This window comes from Macrobrachium rosenbergii, chromosome 1, assembly GCF_040412425.1.
Source record: "Macrobrachium rosenbergii isolate ZJJX-2024 chromosome 1, ASM4041242v1, whole genome shotgun sequence".
Classification (NCBI taxonomy): domain Eukaryota; kingdom Metazoa; phylum Arthropoda; class Malacostraca; order Decapoda; family Palaemonidae; genus Macrobrachium; species Macrobrachium rosenbergii.
The window spans coordinates 56,292,967-56,305,167 of NC_089741.1; the positions used below are offsets into that span (position 1 = coordinate 56,292,967).

General features: G+C 35.0%; 1 protein-coding gene across 1 annotated transcript in view; it reads right to left on the reverse strand.

The window, feature by feature from the left end:
* Positions 1 to 1,191, reverse strand: part of LOC136838636 (chitinase domain-containing protein 1) — an 87,287-nt gene extending 86,096 nt beyond the window's left edge. The window contains exon 1 of the mRNA XM_067103939.1: positions 1,132 to 1,191. The gene's annotated coding sequence lies outside the window, so the exon portion shown is untranslated. The remainder of the gene's footprint in view (positions 1 to 1,131) is intronic.
* Between the last annotated feature and the right edge of the window lie 11,010 nt (positions 1,192 to 12,201).

Sequence of the window (12,201 nt, forward strand, 5' to 3'; positions counted from 1 at the left end):
TTTTTTTGTTTAACACTGCCAATCAGTAATTTAGAATTTTGGGGGAAATCTTAATAATTGATTAACTTTAAGATTGAAGTGTTTATGATTTTTTTGTGAAATTTTTTTTGTGAGTTTAAGAACTGGCTGACTTTATTTTTTAGTTAACCGCCATAACTTAAACCTATACCGTTACACTCGGTGCTTAAGGAAGTGTTGGTCATTAATGAATAAATGACTAGAAAGAGAGTGGCACAAACAAAGTGTAAGAACTCCTGTTTACATGAGAAGTCAAACCAATAATTCAACCATGGATAGGAGAACACAGTCAACTAGCTCAGACCCAGCAGCTGTAGGTACACATAAAAGACATACAATTAAAAATATAGCCATATTTTGTGGAAGGAAAGGTCAGGGTGCTTGTAACTTAAAAAACTGGATACAGCAGGTAGGAATACCCCTGAGTAATATAACTGGGACAGATAGTGAAAAACTCATTGGAGTGAAGAGCTACTTTGATAGATGTAGGGGTCTCAGCATGTTGTATAGAGGGGACACAAGTCTCACTAACACTGATGAGAGCTCGTTTAAATGCATTTTCGGGAAGTTTTCACACAATGGAGATTTTACACCATGTGCATTTGCATATCTTCCTCTTTCCAATTGTGTTTTTTTCTTAAATTGGCCAACCTTAAAGTTTGCCCGGTCTGGGGATGTGCATTATTATATATAATTAGCCCATCCCTTAAGGGTTAGAATGGTTTGAACCAATACAGGATATGCCTAAAGTTTAAAATGCCTATAACATAAGACAACCACTTGGTAAAAGACTTCAGTTTATGTATTTGACTGGGAAATAAAGTATTATAATATTATGCAAGCCAATAAAATAATGTCATGCCGAATCCATGGTTGATCAATAAATTACAGTATTCGGCTATGCCTTACCGGTACAGCAACGTCACCATAAAGCTAAGAAATTCCACATTTGTCATCCGAGGCGATAACAAGACTTGTTGCCTCATAAAAATTGGTACATGGATTTACTCTCAGAATTTTCAAGACAATTTGCTACTGGTATATTTACGCCAAGCATATAAAGTCAAAGAATACAGAGACAAGTTATAGAAAAACAAAAAACCGTCAACCTACCAACCAGTAGTTGGATACGTTGTAAACACAAACACAAAACTTCTTCTTCTTCCAAGAGACGAGTACTAAATACAAGATGGTGCAGATGTAAGACCATCTCAAGAATTCTATATTTTAAACTTCTTTGTGGTAACATATGTAATGTTGCAAGGCTATTAAAAACTAATATATGTTTTAAAATGTCATTTAAGGCTATTGAAAACTAATATAGGGTCTAGGGTCTAGAAATATCATTTTCATAAATCATACTTTTTTCTTTATACCGGAATGGGTTGATCATGTTTAATTCAACTAACGGGGTATAAGAAAATATTAGTATATAATAGCACAGTACAATGTCTTATGAACTGGATTTACCATTTATCAAAGAAAGTAATTAATATGGCGCAGTACCAAAATGCAATGAAAAGTATAGAATTTAGGCCAAAGGCCAATCGCTTGGACTTATGAGGTCATTCAGCCCTGAAACGGAAACTGACAGTAAAAAAAGTTTTGAGAGGTGTAACGAGGAAAACATTGCAGTTAAACTATGACTCAATTGTTAGGAGAGGTTGGAAAATAAGATGGAAGAAAGAGAATATGAACAGAGGTACAGTAAGAGGAATGAAAGGGGTTGCAGCTAAGGGCAGCAGGGAATCGGCAAAGAACCTTAAGTAATGCCTACATAGCACCGCACGAGGTGCACTGATGGCACTACCCTCCTACGGGATAATTAAAAGTATGGCTTACCAGATACTGTTATGATACCAGAGGCATAGTGCGGGAATTGAAAGTATAAGAAAATATGTTAGAATGGCACTTCGAAAAATTGTGTTGAATTAAACAAAATTACTAAATCTGTGAGAAACAAAACCTTTGCTGGGAGAAATTGAGTGGTTTTGTACATAGAACCGGAGTCGTAAATGTCGAGGTCATCGGCACCGTATATGTTTACTTTATTACAGTATATATATATATATGTATATATATATATATATATATATATATATATATATATATATATATATATATATATAAATGTATGTATGTTCCAGCATAACTCTAAAACTCACTGAGCAATTTCAACCAAACTTGGTACATATATGACTTACTATCTGGAAAAGAATAATACTGAGAGAGAGAGAGAGAGAGGAGAGAGGGAGAGAGAGAGAGAGAGAGAGAGAGAGAGAGAGAGAGAGAGAGAGGAGTCTGTTTGGGAGAAGAAAGAAGTTAAGAGACAGGGAGGGTTGGAGAGAGAAAGAAAGAGAGAGAGAGGGTGAGAGTGAGAGAAAGAGATAGTGAGAGGGAGAGGAAGTGTGAGAGAGTGAGTGACAGGGAAAGGAAGTGAGAGAGAGTGAGAGAGAGAGGAGAGAGAGAGAGAGAGAGAGAGAGAGAGAGAGAGAGAGAGTGTGTATTTGTTTTCATTCAGAGTTATCCCGGGTAGTGCCGGGTTGGTCAGCCAATAGTACTTTAAAATGAAATGCGGATGAAACCTTGTCGCCTAATATACAAGCCAGTAAATACATAGGCCTATGCCATTACGTAAAAATACTTAAAGTATGGTGTGATAGGAAAATAATATGCCAAGTTATGGATTCCATTTGGTGCAGAAAACAAACTTTCTCAGTAAATCTAAATGCACTAGTTGGCATATATTTAACAAACACTGGAAAGGAAATAACGACCCTCCCCATCACAGCACTGAGAGAGCAAACGCCATCTAAAGTAAGCAAACGTCACACTGTCCACGGGACCACGCAGTTATTTGGTAATGACTACAGGTGACCAGCCATAAAAAGATCTGTTTAATGCATTCTAAGACTTCCTTGGTATATTGCTGTATACATGTGGAAGAGCTGATATTGTAATTTCCAACGTTTTCTAGTTATTACCAATCACACTTTCCCATGAGATTTATTGTTCTTCTTTGATGCCTCCGACGCTCAAGAAAGTGTCAGTGTATGGAAAAATGATTCTTCTCGAAATGTTTGCCAATACATTCGTCGAAAATATGTCTGTTCATTTTATATTATGATGGAAAGGCTCAAAATTTCCAGTTCTCCCTGATACATAACCAGTCTAAATAGAATAGCCTGTTGATTGCGACGTCAAAAAATTGTGGAAATGGTGGTGAGGTAAAAGAGTACTGTATATAGAGGAATGTGAGAACTAATCATTAGTAAAATTGAGTGAAAAACATAAATCTGATTAAGATACACAACATATGATGGGAACGTGGTGGAAGTTAAAATTTATTCATGAAAAAGACATACATACATACATACATACATACATACATACATACATACATACATACATACATACATACATACATACATACATACTACGGTGATGAATGCAGAAGCCCCTTCTAAGAACATGGAGGTTAGAAGTTAAGGTTCACGAACAACTGACAGTTTAACGTAGCCAACAGCGTTTCGCAATATCCACTGCGCCATCAAGGTTGCAATGATATAAAATTATTGTAAAAAAAACCTCCAAGACTTCAAAGTTACAACCACAAAAATTGTTCACAAAAACTGGGAGAACAAGACCTACCCAACACGAGGCTATAAGGTGACTGAACAAAGTGAAAAAGGAAAGAAGGAAACAAATTATCGCGTGACCATTCTGCAGTTTACTTCTTAGTCATCTTTTAGCCTGGTACTGGGTAGGTCTTGTTCTCCTAAGTGTGTGTGTGGACAATTTTTTATTGCGATTGCAATCCTATACTGTGACGTTCTTTTTTATAATGATTTATATAGTCCTTGCAGCCTTGACAATGCAATGGATATTGCAAAATGCCCTCTGCTGTATTAAACTATTTAAGCGTTCTTGGGCCTTTCCTTCTAACTTGATGTACTGAAGCGTGCGTGCGTGCGCACACACACAATATATATAATATATATATATATATATATATATATATATATATATATATATATATATATATATATATATATATATTATATATATATATATATATATATATATATATATATATATATATATATATATATATATATATATATACATATATATATATACACACACACACACACACACATATATATATATATATATATATATATATATATATATATATATATATATATATATATATATATATACATAGAGAGAGAGAGAGAGAGAGAGAGAGAGAGAGAGAGAGAGAGAGATTATGGGGGAAAATTCAGTATTCTGTAAACATAAAGGAAATTTACATAGGCCATGTGATATTCTCCAATGTCAAAAAAATATTGATTCTTATTATAATGTCAGGTCTTGATGCACGCTGTTGGTGATAAAGTAGTGATCAGTTAAACCTAAGAAAAAACTAGATAATGTAAAAAAGAATAAGCCTAGGCGTATTGTTAGAAAATTCCATACGCTAGATAAATTTTAAGCAACGAAGGCTGTAAATGGCAAGAAAGAAATAGAAAATATAAAGATCCTAAAACAACGCTGAGTCGCGTGGGAGCTTCAGTCGTAATCGAAAATCATTGGGTATGGCTATATGAACCGTCCAATGCCAAACAAAATATCAAGCTATCTTAAGAACTAGGTCATTCGGAAAATTCTGAGTAATGATGGATTCTTGGAGGGCAAAATCAACTTCTGATACTGAGGGTAATAGCAAGTTGTTTACTGTAAGGCTGACAGCCGTAAAGCTGCTTATCATGGAAGTCAGTGACACAAGCGACAAGATCTGGGACTGCATACGGATGAGTGTTGCAATGAGGGACGTCACAGCACGAACTGTAGTGGACATCATCAGTCAAGGAAATGCTTCAGAATTAGCGCGTGCTGCTTAAGCTACCAGAAGAAGAAGAAGAAGAAGAAGAAGGACACGTGGCCAAAACAGTAACGGTAAAAGTAGAAAATATACGAAATCAAATTTCTTTACTGTTCTTTAGCTTGTAAGGGATAACAGAGGTGACAATTATGCGAACGGAAATATGACTGGTTAATAAGTAGAGCATACAGGTATATGCTTCCCCGCATGGGTTAATGTTCAGTGAAGAAATTTGTAAGAAGTAAATTTGAAAGCTTTAAAGCATGAACATGACAAGAGCGTACTATATGCTCTAAAATGACAAAGTCACACTCAAGTAATACAGAACTGTACCAGTTACTTCATAAGACAGATTTTTTTTTAGTAAATATTTAGAAATTTCCACGAAAATATCATCTTTTATATCAAGTTTCAAATGAAAATCATTAACATATATTTTGGTGATTTTTATATACTGTGTGGGTATCTGAGGTATGTTTTTAATTTCTTTTTTTATTTTCCTGGCCATTAGGCATTCTGTTCCGTGAAAGCTTGTCCAATAAGTTAATGGCATATTTAACTCATTTCATGTCAACGGGTGCGGATTTTAGATAAAAAATGATACAACAGCAATGATAATGACAGTATCTGAAGGGATTCTCATCCTGTGTATTTATAGGCCAACATAATCGATTATAAGTGTCAGTCTCGACAGACGATCCCGGGAACTTGAAGCTTGCGTACCGGAGCGAATTTAGGATCAATATGAGATAGAAAGTAACCTGCCTTGCACCGGTTTGAGCTCGAATCGTGCAAAAATATTGAAAGTCGAGAATCGCACTAAGAAAGAGAACACCCACCTGAAATTTTAATGCAGGACCGAAGTCGCAACAATCATCAGTCATGAGAACTCTTAGAGAAAAAATTATCTGTCTGCCTATCTACATATCTGCATCTCTACATATCTACTTGTATATGTATATATACGTATACATATATATACATATATAATATACATTCACACACACACACACACACACATATATATATATATATATAAATATATATATATATATATATATATATATATATATATATATATATATAAATATATATATATATATATATATATATATATATATATATATATATATATATATATATATATATATATATATATATATATATATATATATATATATGTGTGTGTGTGTATACAATGTGTGTATGGATGTATATAGGTATGTATGTAATATATATATATATATACATACATATATATATATATATATATATATATATATATATATATATATATATATATATGATTTAATTAAGCCTGAAAATTAAGCTAACGAGCTTTAGGCCATAACATATTCCATATACCTCAGCAAAAATATAAATCTACAAATTGACTTAAATTTAGTAAACAGATTATGATTGAGACTTTCTGAGTCATATCTTCCTGGAATATTTCCAAGCGTTTTTCTCTTTCATGGCAAACTCCTTAAAAAAATGACTTTCTCACCCAGCCCGTTGATTAAACTTCCAATGAAAAGGTTTACAGCAGCTCTATAAAAGCAAATGCCAGCTATAAAATTTCAAGACCACAGATGATTAAATCTTTAATAAAAAATTCCATTTTATAATGATATCGTAATTATATTTTCAAACCAAGTAAAGATGAAATCGCCTCACTTATTGCCATACATTCCTATAACTACCTTGACACACTCACATTGTGGGGAAACTGTGAAAATCCATCTGCATTCAGTTCAGGTCCATTTCAGAAATTCCCAAGTTCCCCCACAAAATTTTTATAGAAATTTTAAGGCAGGGCATTCGAAAAGAAATTCAAGTATTTTATATTTTCCAACAGCATTTAAGATTAATTAGAAAAATCGATTTGATTGACAGCTTCTATGTTACCTTGGTCTTCGAATATAAATCTTAGTTCAAAAGCTTTAAATTAAGCATTACTTCAAATCCATAAGCTCGTAAAAATACACAAGGAAAATTCTCAGTTCACTGTAGTTCTGGAATAATGTTGGTTATTCTTCCGATGATGGAACTTACAGTGAAAATCAGAGAACAACAGGTATAAGAATGTTTTATTTTCTATTCAGTTCCATAACCATAATTGTCATTCAGCTTTCCTAACCTTCACCAAACCTTAATATTGCTCGCTGTCTAATTCTAACTGTCATGCTTATAACGGACAGCTTGTTAACTTGAGTAACTGCCCTTAGATATCTTAGGGTAAATTTCATAGCTGAACATCATACGAACTTGTGTAGTCAAATAAATTACCCATAATAAAATAAATGCTACTACACAACTTGCCACTCAAGGACTCTGCAGCTCACACAGTTCAACTCTCAAGGTGATGACCCCTAGCGGACGCTGACAAAAACTGAAAAACACTTGAAAGAAAATTATGTAAACAAACATCACTTGAGCCTAATATGACCATAACACAAATATATGGGAGCTATCGAGGATAATAACTTTATTAATCTCCTGTAAGAGAAACTAAGAGAAGAGTGTAATCTTACTCTTAATTGCACTGATAATTAAGATGAAAAGACAAGAAACAGGAAGACTAATTAGTAAAACAATAGCTATAATTGTCTTGGAAAAATCCAAGACACACACACACATATACATATATACTGTATGTGTGTATGTTTGCAATAAATGCTGTATTATAATTTATGAATTAGATCAGCTTCCTCAGAAAATCTAAATGTACCAGGTGACTTTTAAATAGCATAAAAAAAATTTCTCGACAAAATGAAATGGAGAAATTTAATCTGTCCCTTACCTCTTCTCTAAATTAAGTCCCTATCTTCTCCAAGTTATTTCATTGCTCTTCTTTAGAGGTACTTTTTTTAACACTTTTCTGTTTAGCTGAAGGAAAGTCACTCCCCAACAGGCCACTACTTCTTAGTTTTATTTTGTCTCGAAACCAACATTCCTTAGAATAGCCTATTCGATTTGTTGCTTCTCTCTCTCTCTCTCTCTCTCTCTCTCTCTCTCTCTCTCTCTCTCTCTCTCTCTCTCTCTCTCTCTCTCTCTCTCTCTTGCTGACTTTGACATATACCTCCTGGCTTCTTCTTTCACTGATTCCTACAATCCCTCACCTTTTAAGGGGCGGTTCTATCGTTTTCAATTCGAGTTATGCTCCATTGCTATCCTTTTCTTCCTCGTTTCTTTTTATTTTATCAAGGAGGCGCTAGACAAGGAGTTGCCAAGCCCGCCCTCATTAGCATTAAGAAATATAATGTGACTATAGCATTATCTCCGTACAGCTTATTTCAAGATAATTTCTTTCCTCTGGTCGATAAAATGCTGGACAATCCGTTTGTTTGATTTTTTGGTTATTTACTGATGCTGAATATTCTTGCAAAACCTGTGGAGGGTTCCAAAGACGAGGAGACGTAAAAAAAAAAAAATCATCATGGGAATACTCCTCAAATAGCAGACTGTCTTCAATAAGGATACAATGTGATCGTGAAGGTCAAAAGAGTGAAGAGCTCGGAAATAATAAACGAGAAAGAAGACGGAGTGAGGAGGGATAATGATGTATGGATAACAAAATTTGTGGCTAGAAAAAACTGGCTAAGATAAAGCTCGACTTGTTTCAGATCGAATCGATAGACCAGTCGATAGTATAGAGGCCAGAGTAATCAAGCTCTTGAAGAAGATTACCTCAAGTAAAATCTCTGATACTAATGTCAAAATATAACGGTTTTATTTTTTTTTTTAAGATTATCTTGGGCAGGTAAAAACAGCAAAACGACAAACATTTCTTAGAGATTAATTAAATCACCAAAAACATGAGATTTTTTAAAATAATAAATATAAATATCACCTGTGCGCGAGCGTTGCCAAGGAATTTATTTCATTTGAAAGTGTGGTTTATTCATTCTTACAGTTGCAAGCGAAGGAGACGCGGTATAACCTGCGCAAAATCAAGCTAAAAAGGCAACAGCTATGAGACTTACCTATGAATGTTTTATTTATAATGATACACTATATCCAGAGTTCACCTTTACTAGCTACTCGCCCGCGTAGACGTTAACTGACAACCAGATGAAGACAATATTCAGTATATTAATAACCTTGTATAAATAGCTTGGAAGCTTGAATTTCAAGTCTGTGGCCCCCTTAGGCTTATGCCATAGGAATGGGGTTCATCTCTTGAATAATAATAATAATAATAATAATAATAATAATAATAATAATAATAATAATAATAATAATAATAATAATACTTTCAGCCAACTAAAAATTCAATATTAGAGGTAGCACAGAGCGCACTTATGTAATGATCAATGCTCCAGCTAGTTTATAAAAAAAAATCGGATTTTTTTTACAGAGGGTAATTATGTATAAATAAATAAATAAATAAATAAATAAATAAATTAATTAATTTTATATTCACAACCCATACTTATGTTGTAATATATTAGTCTTTTTTTCACATACGCTAAAACTATGCCGTTAAAAGGAGCTACTCTAAGTGTGTTTGTGTGTACGTGTAAGAACTCTGGTAGGTACATTCTTGATGTTAAATATGACAAACATTCCCCCATCCTCAGAGGGAATCTATCCCGAGATTATCGGAAAGGAAGTTGTAACAGTTTATTGAACAGTAATTCTCTAAAAGGCTGGACGCTTGTATTAAATTTACTCTTAGCTCGTAATTCTTGTGCTCCACTGACGTGGAAGGTGAAGGTCAACTCCACTTCAGATGATGGTCATAAAGAAGACATATAGAGACACATTTCATCAGTAGTGGATGTAGAAAAGACGTTTTATGTAATCAGGAGCACTTTATTTAAATTCCCCAACGTTTCTGGACCGCAATTTTCTATTCTTTAAGGCTAAAATGGCTCATACTAAAATAAAGATACAAACTGTAATGGAAAATAAGAATATATAGAGAGATACACGAAGAGGAGACAAACTTATGAGTGCAGCATAAAATAAAGTCGAGTGACTTACGAGGGCACTTTAGGGTCCAAAAAGTCACGACAGGTACAGAGGTATAGGGGCGTGGCAGAGGTTAGGGAGTTTAACCGAGAAACAATCTGCTTAATGAACAAGGATTCAAGACTTATTAAGAGCTCGTCATTCGATGCTCTACCCAACATTTCAGAACAATCATGTTTTATTTTGTGTTGACATTTAGGTGCATGTTCTCGTGTGTTAGCTCCAGAACGGGGTTAAACTATCGAACCATGTTCTGAAGCTAGCACCGAAATAAGAATCTATCCTCTCTCTCAAAAACCACCTTGTGCAGCCGACGTATGTCCCCAGGTCACATCTGGGGCAAGTTCGCATCGTAATTTGTGATCCAAATTTTTCATCACTGCGTCACCATCATCAAGTTTCCTGATGTACTAGGAGGTTCCTTGGAAGCATCACTTAAATATTCAACTTACTGTTGCTCGTCAGGCAGTCAAAAATACAGACGGCCGGATACGGATGTCCTGCGATAGCGAAGCCTTGGTAAATTACAATTACAGACGAATAATAGGTGGCTACCTGACAATAACCTACGTATATGGACCGATTTGGGATCTCTGAAATTAAACGTGAATGATGATGATGAGGATGATAGTTCAAGTACACGCACAAAAAGAATCACGCCTAGCTGACGACATTGCTCGCTTTTTGGGCCTCTTGTGTTCCTAGGGTAAAATACCACATTGGTTCAAGATATTTTCAGTGTTTTTGTTGCAATCAGCAGAGTTTCTCTGGCTGTCTTTTAATGCCTCTACCATTTTGAGACTAAATAAACCTAAATCTTTACCAAATCAATGGTAAAAACAACCAGCTTTTAAAAATACAGGAAGTTGGTTACCAAAGGATTTATTCTTAAACTGAGCAATTAGAACAAGAAAAGGAGAGACGCCATAAGGAACTTTCTAGAGCTGCTCCAATAACCCCACTGAGGCACTTTCTGGGCGCTGACCCTCAAATGACATAAGGGTATGTTTGGCCGTGCCCGAGGTACTTAGTAAATGTACAGAAATGTTCATTATTGTAAACTGGGCAACAGCCAAATAGTTGGTTCATTTTTATAAATTCCTAAATAATTCTTTTGAAAGGCAACCTGGCATTTTTCACAGGCATAATAATTAAGTTTTCATCCTTCAAGAAAAGTTACTGTTGGCTTTGTAGCAATGCCGTTGCTTTATTCCTTTCTATCTTAGGGGTGCACACGTGGATATACCAAAGAAAAATATCTACTATTTTAGAACTTTCTGTTACTGCTAAGGTCTAATTAGTCATCTGCAACATCTGACAAAGTCATATCTTTGTACAACTTCGTTTCGAGTTTTTTTTTTCTGGGTTACATGTAACTGTAAGAGCCCCAACGCTTATCTCAGTCGAGTTTGATTAGAAATGAAGCTATTTCTGTCATTGTATGAACTCATAACATATTCCATACGAATCCCTTAATCTAGACTTCTGCCATTTATGTTAGATCCTTTATATTTTATTATGCTGACAGCCTAAGATACGACTTATGTCATGGAATTGGGAAGTGGGCCTGCTCCATTCATTTCCTTGATTTCCTAAAGAGAACCCTTTGTTTCGCGATTGGGTGCTGGCCAGATTATTCTGTGCATCCAAGCAGAAGCAGTTACCTGCAATCGCGTCGGTGCATTAGGTATGTCAAGAATAGTATTAATGATAATATGTCAAAAAATAAACGAATAAGAACATTGGCTCTGCCATAAAAATTTCTCTAGGCTTTATTTTTTTTTAACCAAACAATTACAGAACATGTTTCCTGACGCTGGCATCGTGAATTTGCCGCCATAAAGTTAACTGAAAGTTTCAGCATTGAGTTGCGGAGGTATTAGGCACATTCCGTTATAACCCCTGGGGCATTTGCTGCCGTTAATAGAGAATTTTATACCTGGTACTAAGCCGACAGTAGTGTCGCAGCAGGATGAAACCAGCCTCCTGGGCTGGGAACCGGCATGACTGTACAGACTCCCAGAGACTACATTCTTACACAGCTCATTTACGTAATCGACAGGATGGCACGTAATGGTACGTGCCAAGGTCTAGAGAATACCGTGCAACAATGAACAAACGAGGCGACGGGAAAATGACCTTGCCAAATTGCACGAGTGCATTCTCCCATATCCGTGAGATCTGCAGTTCCTTTCATGTTTATGAAGTCAATAACTTCCCAAGTGCTTTTGCAGTGGAGACAATAATGCTAAGTAGACTTTTCTTCAGGATTAATGTACATTACCTTATTAATGTACATTTGTTTATACGCAATATAC